Raw genomic sequence first — 23448 nt, 5'->3', positions numbered from 1 at the left:
TTAGAAGTTGGCTGAATTGCCTGAACTCTTCAGACCTTTTACTGATCATTTTTCAGTACATCTCCTGCACCATATTATTCTAACTACTTAGGCGGGACTAGCAGACGATGATTTCTTATGGGCATAACTGCTGTATGGTCTAAAATGGTTTAATGTAAAAAGCGAGGTATTTTCACCTGCTGTTTTCATTTCTTTAATGAAAAGGCTGCAAATAGTGAAGAATGTTATTAAAAATTGTCCTGTGCCTTCCTTGAGTTCTTGGATTAAGGGATTGTTTTTGCTTTTATTGGTTTCCCCACTCCCACTCTACTTTTTAAGAAAGAGTCTTCCCCATATGTGTCCAAAATCCCTGACCATGTCTTGGTTTTTAACTGGGGGGGGGGGGGGATGTATAGTGTTCCTTTATGGTGAACATTCTGGGACTCTGCTCCATGTACATGCCATCCACAGGCTTGAATATAGAAATGGGCACGTGTGCTCTGCTTCCAAAAGTCTCTTCACTGTCCTCCTGAGTCTAGCTCTATCCTTCCAGGCATATTACCACACATCAACCTCCCTGGTTGTTCTCTGAACACCTTGATGGTCTCCTTGACACCGAAGTGGGGGTAGGAGTGGATGTCCCACTGATGACTGGTTCTTTCTGTGCTTCTCTCCCTTTTGTCTCCTCTGAAGCCTTTTACCCCTGTTAACCCCTGAGAGGCTTCTGGAAAGTAGTAAAGGGATGGGAAGAGGATTAAAATATTAAGCCCACTTAAAGAATCTGAGGGAAATAAAATTAAGCACACTCTTTCACAGGAAAAATAAGATTACATATGCCTCAAAACTCCTGAACAGAACTGACCAAGTTGATATTCTGAAGCCCCTGAGAGGAACCAGTTTTAGCACTTAATAGGGGATTTGGCCAGAGATTCCCACCCCCTAGGGTCTAAAGGGGAGCATCTTGGGTGACATGGACTGCATTGGAAGCAGGTGCATTGAAGCAAGTGAATGGATTTCTCTGCAAGAGGCTGGAGTTAACTGCCTTATTTCTGTTTCATCCTGCTACCTGTAAAGATAGGCAACCAGTTTTACGACCTTTCTCTGTGTAGCCGTGGGATTTGGTCACTGATCTTAGGGTAGCTGCTCTCCTCCCAGGAGGGCTGAGCTAGATCCTGGCTCCCCTTCTGATCCCTTTCCTCTTCCAGATTCATTTGCTCCGGGCGTTAAGGAGGCAGAGTCCCAAGCTCCTGGCATCCTACCTATCAACCAATGTGATCATGTCATTTCCTGCTAAGAAAGTTCCAGTGTCCCGTCACTGACATCATTTGTCTCTACACTTCTTTGATTATATACCTCCAGCAGTAAAATGGAGCCTGTGCCCTGAAAATGTGGAATATGTATAAATACTTATTTATAAATTATGTCATATATATCTGTATAAACTATTAATACAACCAAGTTTCTTTTTTTAGACTGAAATGTATATAAATGGCTTTCATGTTTCCCTTTAGTGACCATGGGCTTACAGGGTAAATCCAGACCTCATCAAAGGCATCGGGATCCCCTGTTGCTGACTGCTACCCCACCTCTCTGGCCGTACGGTTTTGCTTTGCTCTCTGTCTGCAGGTAGTCCCCGCGGCCTCTGTCAGGCCTCCCACCTCACGCATGCTTTTCTTTCTCCACACGCTTTCCTTTGTCTGGCATCACCTTCCTCTCCCCAGCTTCCTCGAACCTTCAAGAACTGCTTTTCTGCCTTACACAACTGTCGACGCCTTCTAATTCTTTTTTTTTTTTTTTTAAGATTTTTATTTATTTAAGAGAGAGCATGAGAGGAGAGAGGGTCAAAGGGAGAAGCAGACTCCCTGCCGAGCAGGAAGCTCGATGCGGGACTCGATCCTGGGACTCCAGGATCATGACCTGAGCCGAAGGCAGTCGCTTAACCGACTGAGCCACCCAGGTACCCGACACCTTCTAATTCTTCGTCGGCTCCCCCAGAAGGTATCTGTGTAGACAGCTCTCCTGCTAGACCCCAAGGATTTCAGATGTTGGTTGGACATTTCCTCCTTGTGCCACCCAAACCTGCTTCAGGACTCATATGGGGTCCTGAAGCATCTTTTCTTTTACATTGTGTCAGAGAATACACGAGTCTGTCTGTGGAATAAATCCCTGAAAGTAGAATCGCTGGTCAAAACATAGATGCACTTGTGACTTTGATGGGTATGGCCAAATCGCCCTCAGAGGGGTTATGCTAATTCATGTTTCCACCGGGAATGAATGTTGAGTGCCCATTTTGACACAGTGATGCCATCACAACATATTATCAAACTTTGCCGTTGTTGACAGTCAGGTAAAAAGCGTTATCAGACAGACGTAGCTCTTTCTGAGATTCTGCTTAAACCTTCGCCCTTGTTGAGGATTGGAAAAGCAAGTGACTATGTCTTAAGAGGTAAAAAGGCCCCCTTTGGGTGGAGTTGTCCCTCCCACCTCAGTCACTAAGTCAGCATCTAGAAGGCTGGTCCTAAAAGGAGGGATGGTCTCTCAGAATTAAATGAGCCAAAGGCAGTAGATCACTGAGAAAGATGCTCTTGTAAGAACAGGGCCACAAGAAGCTTTTCGCTTAACATGAAGTAACTTTGCAGTTTGGAAGGACACCAAAGCGTGTCCTTCCAGTGCATGGACAGTGAGGAAGGAAGCCACCCTCTGGGATGATGCCTGTGTTCCAGACGCAGCCCAGATGGTCTAAACAGAACATACAGCTTCTCAATAAGCCAAGGAATGCTGTTATTCAAAACAGGTAGATTATGCACAAGAGTTCTCAGAGCATTATTTATAGTCATGAAAAACTGGAAGCAACCTACAACTCCAGAATAGGGGATAATTATACGACATACCCATAAAATGGAATGATATGTAATCTTTAACATAATTTTTTAGGGACAAGGGAAAATATTTGTATGCTAAATTGAAGTAAAAAATGTAAAAATCTTCATGCTATGGAAGGAAATATGGTAAAAAATCCAAACCAAAATAAAAACCTGAGCGGAAGTATGCCAAAATGTCAGATTTAGTGGCCTCTGGGAGATGGAGTTGTATGTGTGCATTTTTTTCTTTATGCTTCTTTATATTTTTTGTATATTAATTTCCTGCCTTACACTAAACCTCAGCCCCCTCCAACCCTTACTTGTCCCCAATAAAAAGGACGTCAGACCTCCTTAAGGCCTGAGCTTGGGCCTGAGGAGGACACCAGCTTCATCTCAGGGAAAGAGGAATGGGTTGCCAGTGTGATCAAGGCCTCAGTAATCCTTATTAGTTAAAACATAAGTAAACTCTTTCAGTTGAGAGGAATGTTTCCTGAGACCTTTGTGAATAAATCCATATTTACAGATGTACTGAGCCTATTAGAATAATGGGGTAATGTGGTATCAAAAGGTCATTTCCCCAGGCTCTGTCCCAGGCACTCTCTGTGGCAGAGAAATTCAGTCACAGAAAAGGAAGCTCAGCCATTTCTTATGATGATGATGATGGCGGAATACCAGTCACATGTATGGAAGACTAGCCGCGTGCCAGGCAGGAATCTCAATGCTCTGCTCTTAACCACACACAGAGTATACTGTTTTAAATACTATTACTGTCCCCATTTTGCAGATGGAGAAAGTAAGACAAGGAGAGATTAGATAACCTGCCCAGGCACACAGCTAGTAGCTACAGAGTAGAAGCCATTCTGCCTTTCTTTCTTTTTTCTTTTTTTTAAGATGTTAATGTGGAGGGCAGGGAGGGGAGTAGAGGGAGAAGGACAAGCAGACTCCAGGCTGAGCGCCAAGCCTGGTGCAGGGCTTGATCTCAGGACCCTGAGATGGGGCTGGTTCAGCTTTCTTTCCACTGCTGCAGCCATGCGGGCTTGGGTGGCAAGGCAGCATGTCAGGCTGCTTCTGTCCTGTCTTCCCTGGGACTCCAGACAGATGCTCCCCCACCTTCCCCCAGGCTGTTGGGGGCCATGCTCCCTGTCTGTAGGGCTGGGATGAAATGCCTTGATCTACCCCAGGGATGAGGAAGAGGGCCGGGCTTCCTTGAACTCCTTCCCCAGAAATCACTTGATAATCACAGAGAACTCCCTGCCACGTTTAGCCTGTGGTGTTGGGTAGTTGGCCAGATGGGCCCAATAACCGTCTTCCTTACACAGTGAGCATAATTCACACCCCGGATGAATTATGGTTTCCTCACATTGCCAGCCTCTTTAAAAAGACTTGCAAATAGACAAGACTACAAAAGTTAACATCTGCAAATACCCGTGTCTGCTGTGTTTTTAAAAATGAATATTTGGGTAATCGGCTAAATTAAAGAATTCTAAGACCTGCTGAATGGATTTCTTGTGGTTCCCCCCCCCCCCCGATAATGTCAAGATCTGAGTGAAGATGATGGCAGGCATTCAGGCCTATGTTTTTATACCATTGTATGTGGCCTCCTGTTTTGAATCCTTTCCAGTCACAGCGTGGCGTTTGCCCTACCCTATACTATATGATCAGACTCTTGACGTACCACCCCTCCAAATCGTCAGTTTTGGCACTGAAAGTTGGCTTCTCTGGGTCTGATCAGGGAAGCACATTGTCAACAGGAAATATCTGCCGGCAAGACGGAAGACTTCAGGAAAGATAATGGGAAGAGGGGCCGGATCCCTGCGTGTGGGTTGTGTTCAGCTCTGTGGACCAAGGATATGGGACGGGAGCAGTTCCTACTTGCTCAGTGTGTGGACTAAATAAAGTTCTGCTCTGTTCTAGCAGGAAATGAGTCACCCTCTTTGAGGAACGTGGAGGCTTGCTTTTCTCCGATTGCACGCTCCTGCAAATCCTGAAGTGGCTTCCATAATAAATAATAATTTTAGGTTTTTTTCCGAATTAAGGATGACAGTGTGAATAGTGAATGGAGTCTTCCACCCAGGAGGGCTATATTTTTCTTTACTCTTGGAATGTTTATTTATGCACCTTAATTTTTCTTTTAGTTTGGTTGTGCCTTATACTTTAACGGACTTGGGAATATACAGAAACACAAAAGTTACATCTACAAGTGCCCAGGTCTTCTGGGTTTTAAAAATGGTCAGTGCCTTCATTATAATAAGATTTGTGAAAGTATATCTAAATGATTTAGGGGCAGTCTATGGTTTGGATGTTGTCATTTCCAAATTCTTGCTAGGCAGGGTCTTCAGGAGGGAGGCTAAGTGTTAATCTTTAACTCCCCGAGGCCCTCGTTGGGATAGTGAGGAGAGAGAAGTTACAGAAAGGAAAATGTTAGGTCAGGACAAGGAAGAGTTTTCTCATATCCAGGGCTGTGCAGTCATGGAATGGGCCGCTGCCCAGGGCAGGGACGCTCTAGAGGCAGTTCCATCACGGATGCTGGAGTTCGCCCTCCTGACTCTCCTGGGGTCTCCTGATGGCCTTTCTCTGGCTGTGGAGATCCGGGATGTAGAGAAGGTCCTGCTGTACAGTGGGGAGCAGGGAGATCCTCCTGCTGTTCACAGTAGGGACACCAAATGCACACGTGTTCACAGAGGAAGAAACACATTCTAATCTTGTGCTGTGAGACCCCAGGATTCTCTGGGGCCAATTGCCCGGACCCGCACTCAGTCGCTGACATGTGGGGGGAGGTGCAGAGCCCACATCAGAAAATGCAGTCAACACTCTGCTTCTTCATCAAGAACCTCTCCTTCGAAAATAAAAAAAAGTGCTGTAACTCAGAATGGTAGTGAGTTAATTCTGGTGCCAGGTTTTTTAAAAAAGTAACTGCAGTTTACAGAGGGCCCTTCTGCGGACGTCTGCCTGAGCAGCCCGGCTCGCAGGTGTCGAGGGCCGGTGGGGCCTCAGGGAAGAGGGAGCTCCAAGCCAGGGGCTCTCCCCAGCGTCACCCTACTGGCTCCAGCCAGACCAGACTCCGTGCATGCTTCGCTTCAGCAGAGCACTGTACTTTATTTTATTTATCTATTCATGAGAGACAGAGAGAGAGGCAGAGGCAGAGGGAGAAGCAGGCTCCCCGCAGAGCAAGGAGCCCGATGTGGGGCTCGATCCCAGGACTCCGGGACCACGATCTGAGCCGAAGGCAGACGCTCAACCAACTGAGCCACCCAGGCGCCCCTCAGCAGAGCATTTCAAAGAAGGGGCTCTAAGAACAAAAAAAACATTAAAAACCTCCCCCCATACAAGTGGGCCAATTTTGTAGCTCAGCAGCAAGGTGACACGGAGAGCTTCGGAGTGAGGATGACATGTCAGCAGGGGTATCACCTGCATTTTGCCTGCCGCTTTGAAACTTGGAGCAGGCTTTCCTTCCTGATTTTCTTTCAAGTGCACTTTTATAAGCAGCAGGCTCGCTCTCTCTCTGTCTTTTTTTTTTTTCTTTTCTTTTCTTTTCTTGGGTGACCTTCTGGTCTGGTCACATCTGAAAGGCAGTGTCTGGGGCATGAATCGCAGGCAGCTTTGTTTGGTGTGACAGAAAGTGCACCAGACTTAGCAGATGGGAGCCTAGATTTCAGTCTGCACACCCCACCCACCCCCCACAACAGTGTTTTAGAACTTATTTAAGGGGAGTCCCATGATGAATGGAGATTAAGCCATATTTACTACTCCTTTTCAATGGCAGGAAGGAGATCACATCTGTTTAAAGGAGGAAACAAGCATTTACACATTGAAGGCAAATGTTACTTCACGCGGATCGGAGCCTTTATATGCCGTTACCTGCTTGTGCAACACGGGTCAAAAACAATTAGAAGATAAAAAAAAAAAAAAACCAGAAGAGAATTATGGGTTCAGTTTTCTTTCTGCCTCCTCCTCCATTCCAATTCATCAATGTGTTCAATGCAAATGGAAAATTTTGAAATGATACATTGCAGTTATACCTGTGCTGGAGAAAGCTTGCACAGATCCCATATTGTGCTTATAAAATGCAAAAGCCTGCTTAGACTTTTCAGACAGAAGTGCTTAGACAGCATGGCCCATTTTTGGAAAGGAAGGCAGTTGTTGTAAAAGTGTATTGTTCGGGGAAGGGCGAGAACCAGGTGGGCCTATCACTGCATGAAAAGCAGAGATGAGGGCGCCTGGGTGGCTCAGTTGGTTAAGCGACTGCCTTTGGCTCAGGTCATGATCCCAGAGTCCCAGGATCGAGCCCCACATCAGGCTCCCTGCTCAGTGGGAAGCCTGCTACTCCCTCTGACTCTCCCCCCTCTCATGCTTGCTCTCAAATAAATAAAATCTTAAAAAAAAAAAGAAAAAAGAAAAGCAGAGATGAGGCTTCCAACAGAAGTATATCAGGGCAACTCTCCCTCCGGCCCTTCCTCCCTGCATCCCTCGGGTTCCCTGGGCCCAGTGCTACCCGGCTCTGCTGCTCCTTTGGGACTCGTCACTTCACCCTTGTCCCAATGGTAAAGGTCCGTCCTGCTTTCCAGGCACAGGGAGGTGGAGAGGGAGGAACTGTCCAGAGGAATGATGCTTAAACCCTACAGACCTTCTGCAAGAAGAAAGTTTTGTTTTGGAGACAAGCAAGTTGGGGAGAGTTTTTAGCAGAGGGCTGTAACTGAGAGGGGGCTTGCTGCTCCTCTACAGAGCTCGCTGGAGCGGGTCACAGCACTGCTGCCCAAAGACCAGACCTGTTTGCCTCTCAACCGCCATTTTTAGGGTATTTTTGAATAGTTTAGGTCATACATCCCTTTACTATAAATCATGGATGTGACGTGTTTTATATGATGGCATTACTACTAAGATCAAATAATAGAACCTACGTGATAGTTACTTGGAGACTAATATCCTGTACATAGACAAGGTTTTTTTAAAAAAAGATTTTTTTTTTTTAAAGATTTTATTTATTTATTTGACAGAGAGAGACACAGCGAGAGAGGGAACACAAGCAGGAGGAGTGGGAGAGGGAGAAGCAGGCCTCCCGCGGAGCAGGGAGCCCGATGCGGGGCTCGATCCCAGGACCCTGGGATTATGACCTGAGCCGAAGGCAGACGCTTAACGACTGAGCCACCCAGGCGCCCCTAAAAAAAGATTTATTTGAGAGAGAGAGAATCTTCAAGCAGACTCCCCGCTGAGTGGGGAGCCCGACACAGGACTCAGTCTAACGAGCCTGAGATCATGATCTGAGCTGAAACCAAGAGTCGGATGCTTAACTGAGCCACCCACATGCTCCTGCAAGGTTTTTATTTTTATTCTTTTAACTCAATTTTATATTACACTTTCCCAAACTCTTTCCCTCAATCCATACCTGCTCCCATGCAGGCATGGCGACAGAAATTAGGAACTGATCATTCTTTTATATACATTTGGTGGTTCCAGGTCAGAAGGAAACTTTAACCTCAAGTACAATTGGCTAGTGAAACTCAACTATCTTTCATTGTCAGGCTTGTGGCAGCCGAGGGGGGTGGGGGTCCTAGACCCAAAAGACAACTTCTGTTTTGAGATACAATTTGTTCTTTGCTTGAGAACAAATCCCAGACAGCTGCCAAAATTAGAGATCAGAATTTGGAAATTAAACATACCTTTAATGTTCTTTCTCCCTAATTGAAGATTTACTGTGTCATTAAGCAAAAATAATTTACTGATCATGGAACATTTTTTTACATTAAAACATTAGCAGCGTTTTCCTGTGTTTTGAATTAATAAAGGCATAGAAAATGCAGATTTCGTTCAAGTCCAACAGCAAGTCTTCAGAAGCTAGATTCTTCACCTCCAAATGTTTTGTTTTCTTTGTGGATTTAAATTACATGCTCTTGAGTATCTCATTTTAAACTTGGGCAGTTGGCAGACAAGACTGAATATGGTGGTTTGTTTCAGGTGGCTTTTAAATTGTGAGTTGTGAGCACATGTTCAGCTTACTTAAGTATCAGTTATTTCAGTCAGTATGTGCGTTAGAAAAATGAGATAAACTTAGTTTCTGCTTGCCCCTAATTTGTATTACATTCATGTTTAAGTTATATACATTCAATAATTTATTATTTGCAAATTACCTCATAATAAGAGATGAGCAAGAAGATAGAATATCTAAAGTTTGAAGTAAGTAGGACCAGGTTTGCAACAAGGAATAGTTGTTCGTGTTAAGATTACATTTTTTTTTTTTTAAGTTGAAAAACTGGAGGAGTTCTTTATGGAAATAATGATCAACAGAGACTGTGTCAAGATAACATGTCTGAGCTGTTCCATAGCTTAAAAACTCACTTTGTCGTTTTAAAAACTAAATGTTAGCAGATGTTTGTCTATTTACACGTCTCTTTAGGAACCCTTGCATTTATGAACTTTCACAATGAGGTAAGAGTTTTCCTTTCTGTCTGATTACAGTACACGCCCTTCCTGAGTAAATCCTGTGTACCCTGATTGTATACTTGGACATGGAGGATGATGTTTGGCATTTGAGTTGTCTGCATAACAACCAGTGATTCTGAAAGATTAATGCCTGAATATGGACAGCATGAGAAAGACAAAAGCATTTAATCCTTTAGTTTTCACTTCCTCACATTGCGCCCCCCATGCTCCTAAAGAAGCTCTAGGGACGCCTGGGTGACTCAGTCAGTTAAGCATCTGACTCTTGAGTTCAGCTCAGGTCATGATCTCAGGGTCCTGAGATCGAGCCCCGCCTTGTGAGGCTGTGCTGAGCGTGGAGCTTGCTTGAGATTCTCTCTCTACCTCTCCCTCCGCCACCCCTGCTTGTGCTTTCTCTCTCTCTTTCTCTCTCTCAAAGATAAATAAGCTCTAAATACTGGTTGGTTTTGGAAAGGAGGCATCACAGTATTGGAAGAATAAATTCATGTTTTTGTGGTGGTGAATGTTACTGTATTGGGTTCTTCCTCCAGTCACTGTCTACTTGAAGACAGAATCCTAACTCTGTAAACCTGTGTATGGCCTCTTGGCTCAAGCTTTTTAGAAGCTGGTATGTGCTCTACCAAGGTGGTGGCTTCAGCCCTCATGGCCCATGTACATGGCATCCAACTGCAGCAAGTCAGTGAGTGGGAGGTTGTTGGATTTGTGTTGATGCAGAGCTTCCTGAAAAACAAGTCAAAGTATTTGCCCTGTTGAGGATATGTGGGTGGTGTCCTCCTTATGCTGCTGGGTCAGCACATGGAAGCAGGAAATAAGATCACTCGACAGGGACCATCTCCCCACTGCCCTGGATCCAAGTACAAGTCTGAACCCAGAAAATGTCACAACAAAAAGCCCTGAAACGATCCCCAAGTTCACTGCAAAACTATTGTGGCATGATGAAGAGCCTTGTTCTGGGAAGGTTGGCTTGGCAGAAATGTTGGCCATGGTGGATGTTTGCTGAATTTAGATCCGATGAGAAAGAGGCTATGACCTAATTGAGCAGAAGAATGGAATCCAGAAGTAATTGCTGGTTCTCTGTGTGTACAGACTGTCGTGTTTGGGATGCAGTTTCTGCCACTGCCCTCATTTCCATTGTGGGGTCACCCCTGAGAATCTTCACCCTAAATCGGATGGTCTCGGCCATCAACTTCAAAAGAACACCTCGTTCTAAAAGAGCTAAATAAATTACTCTGAATTTACTGATCTTGCTGACAGGATAATTTAAACATTTTTTTTCCTCTGCCTGCTTTCAGTATTTTCGTGTGACTTTTTCAGAGGAGAACCAAAAATACTCTGCCTGTTATAGCCTCCATGAAACACCCAAACTGAAATCGATAACTTAAAATCTTTTTGAATCAGATGATTTGCACAGATGTGTGAAGATAGGGAGCAGCCCCGGCAAGAACCATGCAGTCACCTTGCACGCTAAAGTGATGCCCGTGGTGCACCTGTCTGTTTTCTAGGGGACTGTGCTCTGCCTGCGAGTTCGTGTCCACACTGTCAGACCCTTCCTTTAGTGATATTTTGATACCCTTCCCACTGAGAGCCTCTGCCCAGGCCTCTCCTGTGCTGTGTTGACAGGGGGTCAGTTCACATTCAAGTTCACCCTCCTGAAGCTTCCTTCCTGTTTCTGTCCTCACCGTCCTGCACTCTCCCATGTGCACCAGCAAGCCCCTCCCTGTAATCTTGAGGACTGGCCTTCCACGGGAGTCTCCTCATTCTCCCTTCCACCTCCAGTCCCCCTTTGCGCAGTCCATTTTGCATCTTGTTTTTTTTTTAAAGATTTTATTTATTTATTTGAGAGAGAGCATGAGACGGGGGAGGGTCGGGAGGGTCAGAGGGAGAAGCAGACTCCCTGCCGAGCAGGGAGCCTGATGCAGGACTCGATCCAGGGACTCCAGGATCATGACCTGAGCTGGAGGCAGTTGCTTAACCAACTGAGCCACCCAGGCACCCTTTGCATCTTGTTTTAAGAGCCACTCTCTGACTGAAGTTTTCAGTGAACCTCTGCTGTGGTAAGTCTGTAGTTTCTCCTACACCGCCCTGATTGAGCTGACAGCTGTCAGAGTCCGGAAGGTAACCTGGAGCTTCATCGGGCCCACTACAGAGTCCTCTCCCACGCCTCCCTAACAAGTCAGTGCCTCCCCTCGCTGCTGAAGTGTGCACTGTGGTTGGCACACTTCCCACTACTTCTCCCCCATTCCCAGGTGCTGTTGATTCGTGCAGCTGAGACTTCTATAAAGTTCCTCCTCAAGGCAAGTGTAACCAGAACTCTGCTCATGAGTTATCTCCAGCCAGAAAAACCTTGAGTCATCTACTGTTGTAAAACATAGGTTATAGGGGCGCCGGGGGGCTTAGTTGGTTGAGCATCTGACTCTTGGTTTCAGCTCAGGTCATGATCTCATGGATCATGAGATCGAGCCCCAAGTCAGGCTCCGCACTCAGTGGGAGCCTCCCTCTCTCCCTCAAATAAATAAATAAATCTTTAAAAAAAAAAACACACACACAAAACATAGATTGTATTATTCTTCAGGTATGGTGAGATCAGGAGATGATTGCCATTGAAAAGATAATTTATTATCCACCCAGTTCCCAAGAGGAAGGGGCATGGCATGACATTGTCAGGGTTCACACGGTGAAGCAGCAGGTTGGTCAGGAGTCAGAGGGACTGAGGGGAAATGTGGGCAAGAGCCTTCTTGTGATTTTCTTGGTAAAGAATGAGTGAGGCAGGGCCAGGATAGGCTAGTTTGAATACTTTCAGCAGACTCTGGGGTAGAGGGGCTGTCCCTATTGCCTGATATCTGGCCCTGTGGTCAGTAGGGCAGGTGGATAGTGACCTACAGTGTGAGAGCCCCATAAAGGAGGTGGTTGAGGGTGTGGGCTCTGGATGGGTTCGTTTGCATATGGAGGCATGCTCCCAGGCAAGTGCTCAGACGATAGTTCCGTCTCTAAGAATTAGCTAGCCCTGGGAAAGGTAGTCCTGGCAGGGTCAGCAAAACCTTAGTTAAGTTGTCAAAGCCTAATACACCTACTCATCCTTACACTCCCATCAGTTACAAGCTAGCCATGTAACCTTGAATGAGAACCTCAGTCCTCATCTGTAAAGTGAAGGATTAAAAGTTAGAGCACAGCCAAGAGTTCTGTGTTTCATCTTTCTGAGGATGAAGCCTCTGACACTTCCCACTACTTCTCCCCCATTCCCAGGTTCTTTTGGTTCAGATTCCCAGGGGGAGGGTGCACTAACTAGAATTCTCTCCCTGGCCAATGGGCGGGGAAGGCCGATCAGCAGTTGGCCACCCTGAAGCATCATTATAACCTCTTTCGTACGTGGACTTTTCTGCCTACAGTCGTATTCCTAACTCCTTTGGCCAACAGGCTCTCTTTGGGCTGTAATCATTGGCTCTGCCACTCCAATAACTTGAATTCTTGATCCGAGCCAAGTGATTTTTCAGTGAGTATACGTGTGTGACCCATTTGACAGGTGACATTTAATATTGCCTTTGTGAAGAACAGCTAATAGTAGCATCAGCTTCCAAGTATAAGACAAAATATGGCAGACCTTTTATAGTGAAGCTTGGAAAAATAAATCTCCATTTTATGTTGCAGAATTATTAATCGAGTTGGCAGTGAGGAGGAATGTGGAGCTCTTATTTTTCAAGGCAAGAGCAGAAAATAAAATCGCTCTTTTGACATTGATGCCAGGATATGAGCTATAAAGGCTAGAAAGTGAAATGTTAATCCATTTGGCACAAATTAAGAACCATTCTATAAACTTAAACTGTGTGGAAAATATTGTATGTTGGTGCTCACTACGGAAAAAAAATCCCAAGGACCAGTACTTTGCTGTTCAGAGGAGTCACATTTTTTCCCCCTCAGATGGAACAGGAAATTTAAGTTGGGCGTGAAAGGTTTTAACTTTCTTAGACGACCCCTATAAATTGGATTTCATAAATATTGGTATTTTAGTATATGTGCTGCCGAAGCGAGCACATAAATATTGGTATTAATCAGAACATTATAAGGTCTGTAATATGTAGAAGTGAGCACAGTTTACAGTGCTGTCTCATTAATACAAAGTTTATTCAGACATGTGAAAAGCAGAAATAGTATTTCACTAAACAAATGTACACTTTCAGATGTTAAATGAATAGCAACTAATTAGCATAGAATTTTAATTCCATTTGTCATTATTGCTCGTGATGACCTAAATGCAGCTTTTCAGCTCTCAAGATTTAAAAAGGAACTACAATGATCGGTGCTTTAAAAACAAACAGAACAGGGGCACCTGGGTGGCTCAGTTCTTAAGCGTCTGCCTTCAGCTCAGGTCATGATCCCAGCGTCCTGGGATCGAGCCCCACATTGGGCTCCCTGCTCGGCGGGAAGCCTGCATCTCCCTCTCCCGCTCCCCCTGCTTGTGTTCCCTCTCTCGCTGTCGCTCTCTCTCTGTCAAATAAATAAATAAAATCTTAAAAAAAAAAATAAATAAAAATAAATAAATAAATAAATAAAAACAAACAGAACACACACTAATGCGTGGAGTGGAAAACCCACGGAGTCTGCTGTTTCTCCCTGTTTTCCTGTCGGGGAGGCTGGGCCCATTGAGAGTGGAATGATTGTGTTAAACCAGTGGAGCAGAGTGGCTGGTAGGGGGACAAGTGTGAAAAGAAGAGCAGGAGAGGTTAGAATTTGCCAAGAGAAAAGGGCAGCCTGAGTCATCCCTGATGGAGGGTTAGAGAATTTGAGGGGCACCTGGGTGGCTCAGTCGGTGAAGTGTCCATCCAGCTCTTGGTTTTGGCTCAGGTCATGATCTCAGCATCGTGGGCTCCTTGCTCAGCCAGAAGTCTGCTTGAGATTCTCTCTCTCTCCCTATTCCTCTGCCCCTCCCCTTGCTCATACATGTGCACGTGCTCTCTCTCTCAAATAAGTCTTAAAAAAAAAAAAAAGAATTTGAAACTCCACTGGCAAAAAAGAATCTTCATAAGCCAAAAGGCACTCCCCCAAACTTGGAACTGTCTTGTCTCTTGTTTTTTCCTCTGACTCTCCTGGTCCTTCTCCCAGGACCCTCACCCACTCCTTTCCTGCCTCAGTGCCTTCATAAATCCGGGACTTCCCTGGGCTCCTCCTTAGAGGCTGTCCAGAACTGTGAAGGGTCTGTATTCTGCCCTATTTGTTAGCTAAGAAGGCGACCTCCCATGGCTTCATAGATGTAGGTAGAAGACAAAACACTTGTGGGTCAGAGATGAAGGACTATTTATCCCTCACAGCAGTTGCAACAGCCAGAGTGTCAGTGTTCTTGCCCCAGTTTCCTGAACCCCATTTCCCATAGGGCTGGATGATACCCACACACGCAACAGGTTGCATTACAGAAGCTTGGGGAACCCAAAGGGCATGCCTGTCCCTTGCTTAGAGGGAGACACATCTATCTTGCATGGCCGCTCACTAAACATCCTTGAAGAGATAGTCCAGAACAAAGAGAGTCTATGCCTTACAAGATGTTCAGAAATACGGGAGACCCATGTAGAGCTCTCTCCTAGCAGTGGCAGCTCCTTATGCCCTTGGGACTTGTTGGGGGCTGGGTGTGAAAGAGGAGGAAGAATCTTCCATGAACCTTTTCAGGAAGGCTTCTGTAAACAATCTAAAGGTCCCTTTTTGATCCTCAGGTACGAGTCAGATGTTGGGAAACAATTACAGAAATGGCTAACACTTAACTAAACTGTTGCTGTGTGCTGTGTTATATACCAAGCACTTTACTATGTCACTGTAGCCATATGAGATGATCATGGGGGTGCATTGTTACCTCCTTTTTTACAGAGGAGAAAACTAAGAGAAAACTAAGAGTCAGTGGGGAGATGAGACTCAAATACAGGTTGTCAGAGTCCTCAGCCCTGTGCTCTGAAAAGCACACTATCTTCCTTTTTTTATTTCTCTTTCATTGAGAGGCTTTTGGAGGTGGGGGGAGGGGAAGCCCTGAGATTTTCTTTCACCGGATAAAGTTAGGGGAATGCGGGCCAGGAGGCAAGGAATGAGCTCTTGCTAGCAGACGCCTTCTGAACATCATTGTTGGACCTCCAGCAAATCCTACAAGGTCTGCAAGGCAGTCGGTATCCCTGTTTTATGGATGAAAACACAGAGGCTCAAGGAGGCTGTGGTCTTGACTGGGACCACATAGCTCCTGAGTGAGGAGCCTGAAGCCAACTGTGCACGCTGTGGCCGTGAGACATGCCTCCTGTAACATTCGGCAGTAAGTCCTGGACGTTCACATCAAGGACCTTAAAGCGCCCTGAGATATTTAAGCTTCTTTCTGAAACAGAAAGGACCATTTTAGTAATAGGTTCACTGTAGCTTGTTAACTATCTCCATTCCCTTGGAAAGATAAGCCCATACGGGTAGTTTAATCACTGCATTGACTAAACCAGCTGCTTCCGGGACCTTTATCTTTCTATCATAGAAGTTCAAGTGCCAGAGAGCCTGCACACTTGGTCTATTCACAGCCTTCCATCAAGCCACTTCAGCTTGCATTTTTTACCCTTTTTTTTTTTCAATTCTAAATGTAATTAATGAGTCTGCTTCTTTACCACTAGCTCCCACTTAGCACTTTCTAACTGTTCTCTTCCTAGAGAGAGAAATGACTTGCTAAAAAAAACAAAACAAAAAAAACTTCGTAATCATAAACATCTGTAGGCTTCTTTATTCAAAATAAATGTCATGTTGCTCTTGACCAACTCCTAGAAAAAACTATGAAAAATGTATATCCATAGATAGAAGGAGATCTGGAAACACACACATATGCATGCGCATACACACACATACACACACACACACAGAGCTTTTCCTCCACCAGGTTTCCTTGGCAACCATCCACTAGCATCTTCCAGCAGATCTTTAAAGCTTCGCTAAGGTGTGTGTGTTAATTTTATAGACATGCTTAATATCGCTCATTAACTTCGCAGTTCCCAGATTCTTCCAAACTCTCCTGAGGGGACTTGGTGCCTTTGTGAAAATTTTAAAATACCAACAGAACAGAAGCCTTTTAAAGTGGTTGCTTCTAGTGATTTCCTTACAAATACTTGTGGGTCCTCTTGTCCGCAGAGTGTTACATTGTTACAATTCTCTTGTTCAGTTCGGAAGGATGCTCTGTGAGCTCATACAGGCATTTGCCATATTTATATCACCATGTCAGAATCATCGTGTCCTTTCCCATATCTGGCTAAAAGGAGGATATTGTTAGGTTTTTATATATGCGTTGATTTCTATGGAAAAGGTCTCTAGAGTTGGAGCCACAGCTTTGTTAAAAGCTATTTTTAGCACCGTCTTGATGTTCAGTAACTGTTTCACTTATGTCTTCTGAACAGTTGGAGCATCTTTCATTCTACGCTGGTTTGAATTTTTTTGGAGAAGTTTTCCCCAAGATAACTAATTGTACCTTCACATAGTACTTTAAAGCTACATCTGAGCAATTCCTCTTACTGTGTAAGAGGATTAGGATTGTGTCCGTTTAGTTTATTGTCAGACAACTTTTTTTTTTAGGTGGGATCATAGGAACATTCTGAAATGATTTTGCTTGAGAATACTTGGTTATGTATGTAAGTTGTTTGGTTGAATCAGGTCAATCCAGCAATAGTTTCTAGATAATCCTGGGATGTTTACCTAAATAACCCCTTCACCAGTCACGAGAATGTAGTCCCTTTATAGTTGCATTTATAGCATAATGCACATATGGAACCAGCCCCAGAAAGCTTCATTTTGTACTGGGTGCAATAACAGAGAATGACTTTTGCCATTTAACTTAGTGGTAAATGGAGAGACCTAGCAGGATGCTTATCCAATACGCTTCAGTAGGTTGTTGGTATTCGAGTATTACATTTTCTACTTCCATTATAGAGTGTTTCAGGTAGGGGTGGGGGGGAAGAAGCCATCCTGTCGCTTTAAAAAAATGGAAATCAATGTCATACATGGATACATCATGTATTCTCTCTATATATAATAGCTTCTTTAATTGCTATGTTTTCGCGCGAATGTTTATTGTGTATTTCAACATTGGCAACTTGGTGATGTTGGGTAGAAAATTGTTAATGGGATGATCATCGTTTTGACCTTCATGCATATTTCTTAATAGCAGGGGAGGAATCCACTGATTTAGGGCCCAGAGATATCCTGGCAGCCCTGCCAAGACAGAAGTAACATATGTGAGAGGGACAGACAGGCGGGGGGTGGGGTAGAGGGAGAGAATGTGTTGTGTGCAGACAGAGCACATGCCCTGCAGAGGTGGGCAGCCAGCAGAAGCCGCTCGTGGAAACAGCACAGATCTCTCCTTACTCCAAAAGGAAGCTGTAACTGTCGAGTCGACCATTTAGTGGGCTTTTCATGAAGTTTAGAACACGAGTCAGTTGCCAGAGATTGTAAAACACAAAAAGGCACAAAATGGGATCCTAACTTACCCAGGGGCTGCTGCAGCCAATAGAAATTCAAATGGAAATACAGAGATCATAATCCTCCGCTGATAATTAAGGGACACATTTGCAAGGAAAACCTCCCGAAACTGGGGAGGAGTTGTGTATCAGATATTGTGACCACAGGTTGATAGGGCAGCTCCTGATTCAATCAAGAACAAAAGGTGTCGGGTGGGAGGATGGGTTGGCCTGGTGGTGGGTGTTGAGGAGGGCACGTTCTGCATGGAGCACTGGGTGTTGTGCACGAACAATGAATCATGGAACACTTCATCTAGAACTAATGATGTAATGTATGGGGATTAACATAAGAATAAAAATAAATAAATAAATAAAGAACAAAAGGTGTCTTCAGTATAGAATGGCTCCTGACAGGACGATCAGGTGGACCAGGAGGGAGGGACCAGTGCCCAACAGATCTGTCCCTTTGAAGTACATCCGCATTGTCCTTTCTCCTTTCCCCTCTGAGGACAGAACAGAAGTGCTGGTCTGCAGAAGAATGCCATACTGAATATTACTTTTATAATTAAGCACACACAGTGTTTGTCAAATGCTTTAAGTGCAGCTAAAATTGGACATAAGGGAGTCCTGGGATATACAGTTGTAGCAGATTTTTATTGTCCTATATATTATATATGTGTATGTATTATATGTATATATGTATAACATATATGTAACATATATAACATTTTATATGTAAAATAATGTGTATATTAACATAATTATACATGAGTAATAGAGTATATGTTAATATACGTTATATGAGATATCTCATTTTATACAATATATGTTATATATACATCTCTAAAATATATATATATATATAATTTGCTTGAAAGACATGATTCATTAAATTTTGAGAGCAAATAAAATTGAATGATAAGGTGCATATGCACTAGGTGAAATGGGAGAAAAACCAAAAAAACTCTAGTACAAAGTGCATTCTACTTTTGCCAGATTACAAAGTAAATTAAACCTTTCATTTTTATGAAAGAAATACAATAGATGGAAAGTTTCCTCTTCACACGTCGGGCATCCTAGGATGTGCCCGTTATTGCTGCATAAAGACAGGGAAATTCTGTGAGTCTCCCGAAACTGTAAAAGTGTCACCACCAAGTAACATGGGGCAAAGTCTCTTAGAGCAAAGGTCTGGTAACGTTGTAAAAATAAGTTCCCATTTGGAAAATGTTTTTAAATGATGGAGTCCTTTTTTATTGTTTTATGTAAGACATGAAAAGCCATCGTAACGCCTTTGAATTTTGGTGAAGTCTGTTAATCATAGTGCTGGCGGCTCACCAGCGAGCTCCTTTTCCACCGCGTGGCCTGGGGTGAGGCCGCCACAGGGGCTCCAGGCAACTTGGGATAGAAGCCTGTGCTTGGTCTGCTGGTGGAAAAGGACCTCCTCTCTGCAAGGCCCCTCTGGCCAACTTTCCGACCGGGTGGGTTGCTGTGGAAACCAACAGCTCTAAAAAACAAAAGGAAAGGAAAAATTAAAATCCCAGAATAAAGACTAATTTGAGGGGCTTCAAAAGGGAATGAAACACAGCCGCAGGGAGCCAGAAACTTCACAGAAACAAACAAACAAAACGAAACGAAAAAAGATGGGAGTCCACGAACTTCACTTTCCCTTCCCAGATGAAGCCAGAGTTGGTGAGAGTCCGTGGAGGTGAAAGGTGAGAGGCGTCTCCCAGCTCGGTCCCCAGTGAAAACCACAAAGGACTTCCCGATCTGGGAGAGGACACGTTAGCGCACGACCGTAACAAAGCCCTTGAGATGTTGGTCTTGGAGTTTGGATGAGAGATTATGAAATAATGTGTTCTGTCACTTGCAGGGATATAACTCAAGGTATAAAGTATTTGAAGAAGACGCAGGAGAGAGAAAAACAAGGCCCCTCAGGGTTGGGCTTCCTTCTGTGCATCTGCGAGGTGTATGCCATCTTCCCAGCCTCTTGCCCCTACCACTGTGTTTGCTCTCAGCTTGCTGTTTAACTGGTGGCTTCTGTGAAGCCAGCAGTTTGAAACAGCCTCATTGCCTTTAGTTCTAAATCTGTGGCAGAAGAAGGGAAATGACTAAAAGATAATGTTTCGTTTTCTACCCACAAAGCAGATGTTCTTTGTACTACTTCAAATGGACTAGCTTGTGCCCTCAGAGCCAAACTCTTTGTTTGCCAAGAGCAAAGGAGCCCTGAATCACTGTGGAGGGAGAATTCCTAAGTAGCTGTTGCTTCCTTCTTGGTTCTCTCACTGGCTGGTGAAAACTTGAGGGGAATGCTCTAGAGGCGGTGGCTGAATTCCTGATCCTGAAATAATTCGCTGAGTAAAAGTGTGTAGCGAGAAGAGACCTGAGCCCATATTCCGGGGGGCCTGCCCACCGCGAGCAGACAGAATGGGAGCACGGGATGGATATTATGTTAGTCAGAGCTCTCCAGAGAGAATCAAAGTTTATGTAGAGCGAGATTTATTCTACAGAATTGACTCATGTGATTGTGGAGGCTGACAGGCCCCGAGATCTGCAGCGTGATTCAGCAAGCTGGAGACCCCGAAGAGCCCAGGGTGTAGTCTCAGTCCAAAGCCTGGCAGAACTGACACCCAGACAGAACTGGCATTTCACCTTCAGAAAGCAGGAAAAGCCAATGTCCCAGTTCAAAGGCTGTCAGGCAAGAGGAACTTGGGGGAGGATCAGCCTTTTCATTCTGTTCAGCCCTTCAACTGATTGGGTGAGGCCCACTCACGTTAAGAAAAGCAGTCTGTTTTACTCATATAATTTAAATGTTAATCTCATCCCAAAACACCCACATAGAAGCACCCAGAATAATGTTGACCAAGTATCTGGGTACCCCATGGCCCAGTGAGGTAGGCACATAAAATTAACCATCATACATACTGAGAAGTTAGGCCAGAGCCTGGGAGGAGACCCCGGTGGGTGCAGTTCCAAGGAGATGGTCCTCAGCGACATGGTGTCATGCTAGACGGTCCAGAAGCTGAGGAGTGCGGACACCACTACGTGCTCTGGCTAGTTTAACCGGCAAGACATCATTCAAGCTTTTAGGTAGCTCACAGTAGTTCTGGGCCAGAACAGCTGCCCAAGCCATATGGCAAGACTGAGCCAGGGACACCCTGTCTCCCTCCTGCACTGAGACAGGGCGGCTTGCACTGCTGGCCCCAAACCAGATGCATCCTCCTTCGGTCAGAAAAGGCACCTGCTTTTTTATATTGCTGTCTTCTAAATCAAAACCCAGCAAGAGGATATCAGATTAGCAGAGTCCAAGTCCATTCCTCCCCCTTGGCTACCAGGGAGGCTGGGAAACCGAAGTTTCTGGCATCTGCCTGAGGCTGAATGCATGGCGTGGGAGCATAATCAAGAGGGGAAGGCTGTTCAGGAGATGCCGGTTGCCTTCCCATACTACTCGTCCTTCCAGCCTCCCTTCAATTCTCAGCTCTTCCAGAAGCATCCCACGCTGAACTCCATAAGCCATAAGCATCAGGGCCAGTATTCATGCAGGACTTGCCTGCTGCAGTTAAAGGGACGCTCACAGGCATCCCCCCCCCCGCTTTGTAAGTCTTCTCCTGTCACCCCCACATCACCTCTACCTCTGTAGACCTTTGAGATCTTTTTTCTTTGTTTTTGTTTATAAACCCCAGACCTCATTAGTCTCTTCTTTGTTGTATTTTTTACTCTGTCTTACCCAGCCAGTTTCATCCTTTTTGCTCTCTGTCACATGGGTTGGTCGGTTGGTCTTACCTCCCCCACAGCCCAAAAAAACTAAACTTTGTAAACACAGGAGCCATTTCTTTTTCTTCTTTTTTGATCCCCCACAGTACCTAATGTCATGCTAAGTGTACTGTAAATATTTTCTGATAATTACAGTTCATTATCTGAATGAATGCTTTTCAAATGAATTTCAGTAGTGTCCATTTGAAAACAATAATGAACAGAAATAAATGAAACAACAACAACAACAACAAACAAAAAAAAAACACCCAGGGCTATTTAGGCCATGTACCAGCTGATATCTAGAAATTTGCCTGTTAGTTTTAAGGACTCATTCAGCAGACTTACTGAGTGCCTACTGTATGCCAGACATTATTCTGTGTGCTTGGAATACATGAATGAAGAAGAAAAAAAGAAACAGACAAAATAGCTCTCTCGAAGCTTACGTCCTGGAGAAGTCAGACAGTTAATAAACACGTAAGTTATAAACACGTTAGAATTGTTGTGCATAAAAGAAGCAGCAGAAGCGGAGCAGGATAGTGTCAGAAGCACAGGGTGGGGTTGGAATTGGCATTTTAGATAGGATGGTCAGAATTGTGAAGAAAAAAATTTGCTTCTAGACAAGCAGAGAAAACTGAATTTTTGCTGAATCTGAGTTAATGTAAAGAGGTAGTTCTGTGAATTGGGTAGAATAATGGCATTTTGGTTATTTTTAAAGTCCTTATTTGTTGTTTGGGGGGGAAGTCTAGGGAAGGGGAGGGGCAGAGGGAGGGAGAGAATCTTAAGCAGGCTCCATGCCCAGCTTGGAGCCCAGCGTGGGACTCAATCCCACAACCCTGAGATCATGACCTGAGCCGAAATCAAGAGTCAGACGCGTTAACCAGCTGAGCCACCCAGGCGCCCCAAGTCTTTATCTGTTGTAAACTGAAATATTTATGGGGAAATAATGTGACCTAATATAATTATCCGGGATTTGCCTCAGAATGTTCCAGCAAAAAAGTGGGAAGGAAGGTGGGGGGAGGGAGAAAGGAAAAGTTGAGTCAGGGGAGAATAGATGAAAGAAGAATGGTATAAAGTTGGTATTTGAAACTTGATCAGTGCAGAGGGTTTCCTCATACTATTCTTCCTATCTGTATAGATGGTCTAAAATTTCCATAATAAAAGTTACATAAGACAGATGAATCATTGAACTCTATCTCTAAAACTAATAATACACTGTATGTTAATTGAATTTAAATTTAAAAAATAATAAGTTTTTTTTAAATTTTTTAAAAAGAAAAAGAACTGGTGGTCAGTAAAGTCATTCAAGAGGTGACTTTTTTTTTTATTTAGAGAAAGATTGAGTGCGTGGAGGGATGGGCAGAGGGAGACTCCACTGAGCACGGAGCCTGACACAAGGCTCGATTCCATGACCCTCAGATCATGACCTGAGCCGAAACCAAGAGTCGGATGCTTAACCGACTGAACCACCCCGGTGCCCCAGGAGTGACATTTAAGCAGACAGGAGAGATTAAGGAGGAGAGAGATGCATGGATTAGTGTTAAGGGAGAGTGTGGCATGCAAAGAAACAAACGGCACAAAGCATGTTCCCAGAACCCTTATTCCTTGAATGGGGGAAGGTGTGGGAAATAAGGGCTGGCAGATACTTGGGGGGTAGAATAGAGAACAGAGCCTTTCAAGTCACTGTAAGGACTTCAAGTGCAGGTCACACCAATGAGACTGCTAAGGAGCTGCTTCAGAGTCCTGCCCAGATGTATTTTCTTCATTGAACCATTTAGGTACCTGCATTTCTTTGCTCAGATCCTGAGATGAGAGTTTGTAGTACATGATCGATGCTATCCAATAGAATTTTCTGTGATGCTGGGAATGCTCTATCTCTGCTGGTCACCATGGGAGCCCCTGGCCACAGGTGGCCGTGGAATACTTGAAACGTGCCTAGTGTGATCCAGGAGCCCACTTTCTGATTTAATCTTTTT

The 23448-nt window shown here is 44.5% G+C and overlaps 1 protein-coding gene and 1 long non-coding RNA gene across 4 annotated transcripts in view; both read left to right on the top strand.

Annotated features, from left to right (window-relative positions):
- The window catches only part of FAM171A1 (family with sequence similarity 171 member A1), a 127278-nt gene that overhangs the window by 38878 nt on the left and 64952 nt on the right, over positions 1–23448 (top strand). The window lies entirely within an intron of this gene.
- LOC145721653 (uncharacterized) lies at positions 6751–8861 on the top strand. The gene is made up of 2 exons (XR_014145479.1): positions 6751–7779; positions 7991–8861. It is a non-coding gene; the product is annotated as an uncharacterized LOC145721653 (long non-coding RNA).

The sequence above is a fragment of the Leptonychotes weddellii genome, chromosome 5 (genome assembly GCF_054177405.1).
Source record: "Leptonychotes weddellii isolate Sample4059 chromosome 5, ASM5417740v2, whole genome shotgun sequence".
Lineage (NCBI taxonomy): Eukaryota > Metazoa > Chordata > Mammalia > Carnivora > Phocidae > Leptonychotes > Leptonychotes weddellii.
Note: the sequence above shows the minus strand (reverse complement) of the source record. Positions and strands in the feature narration are given on the sequence as shown.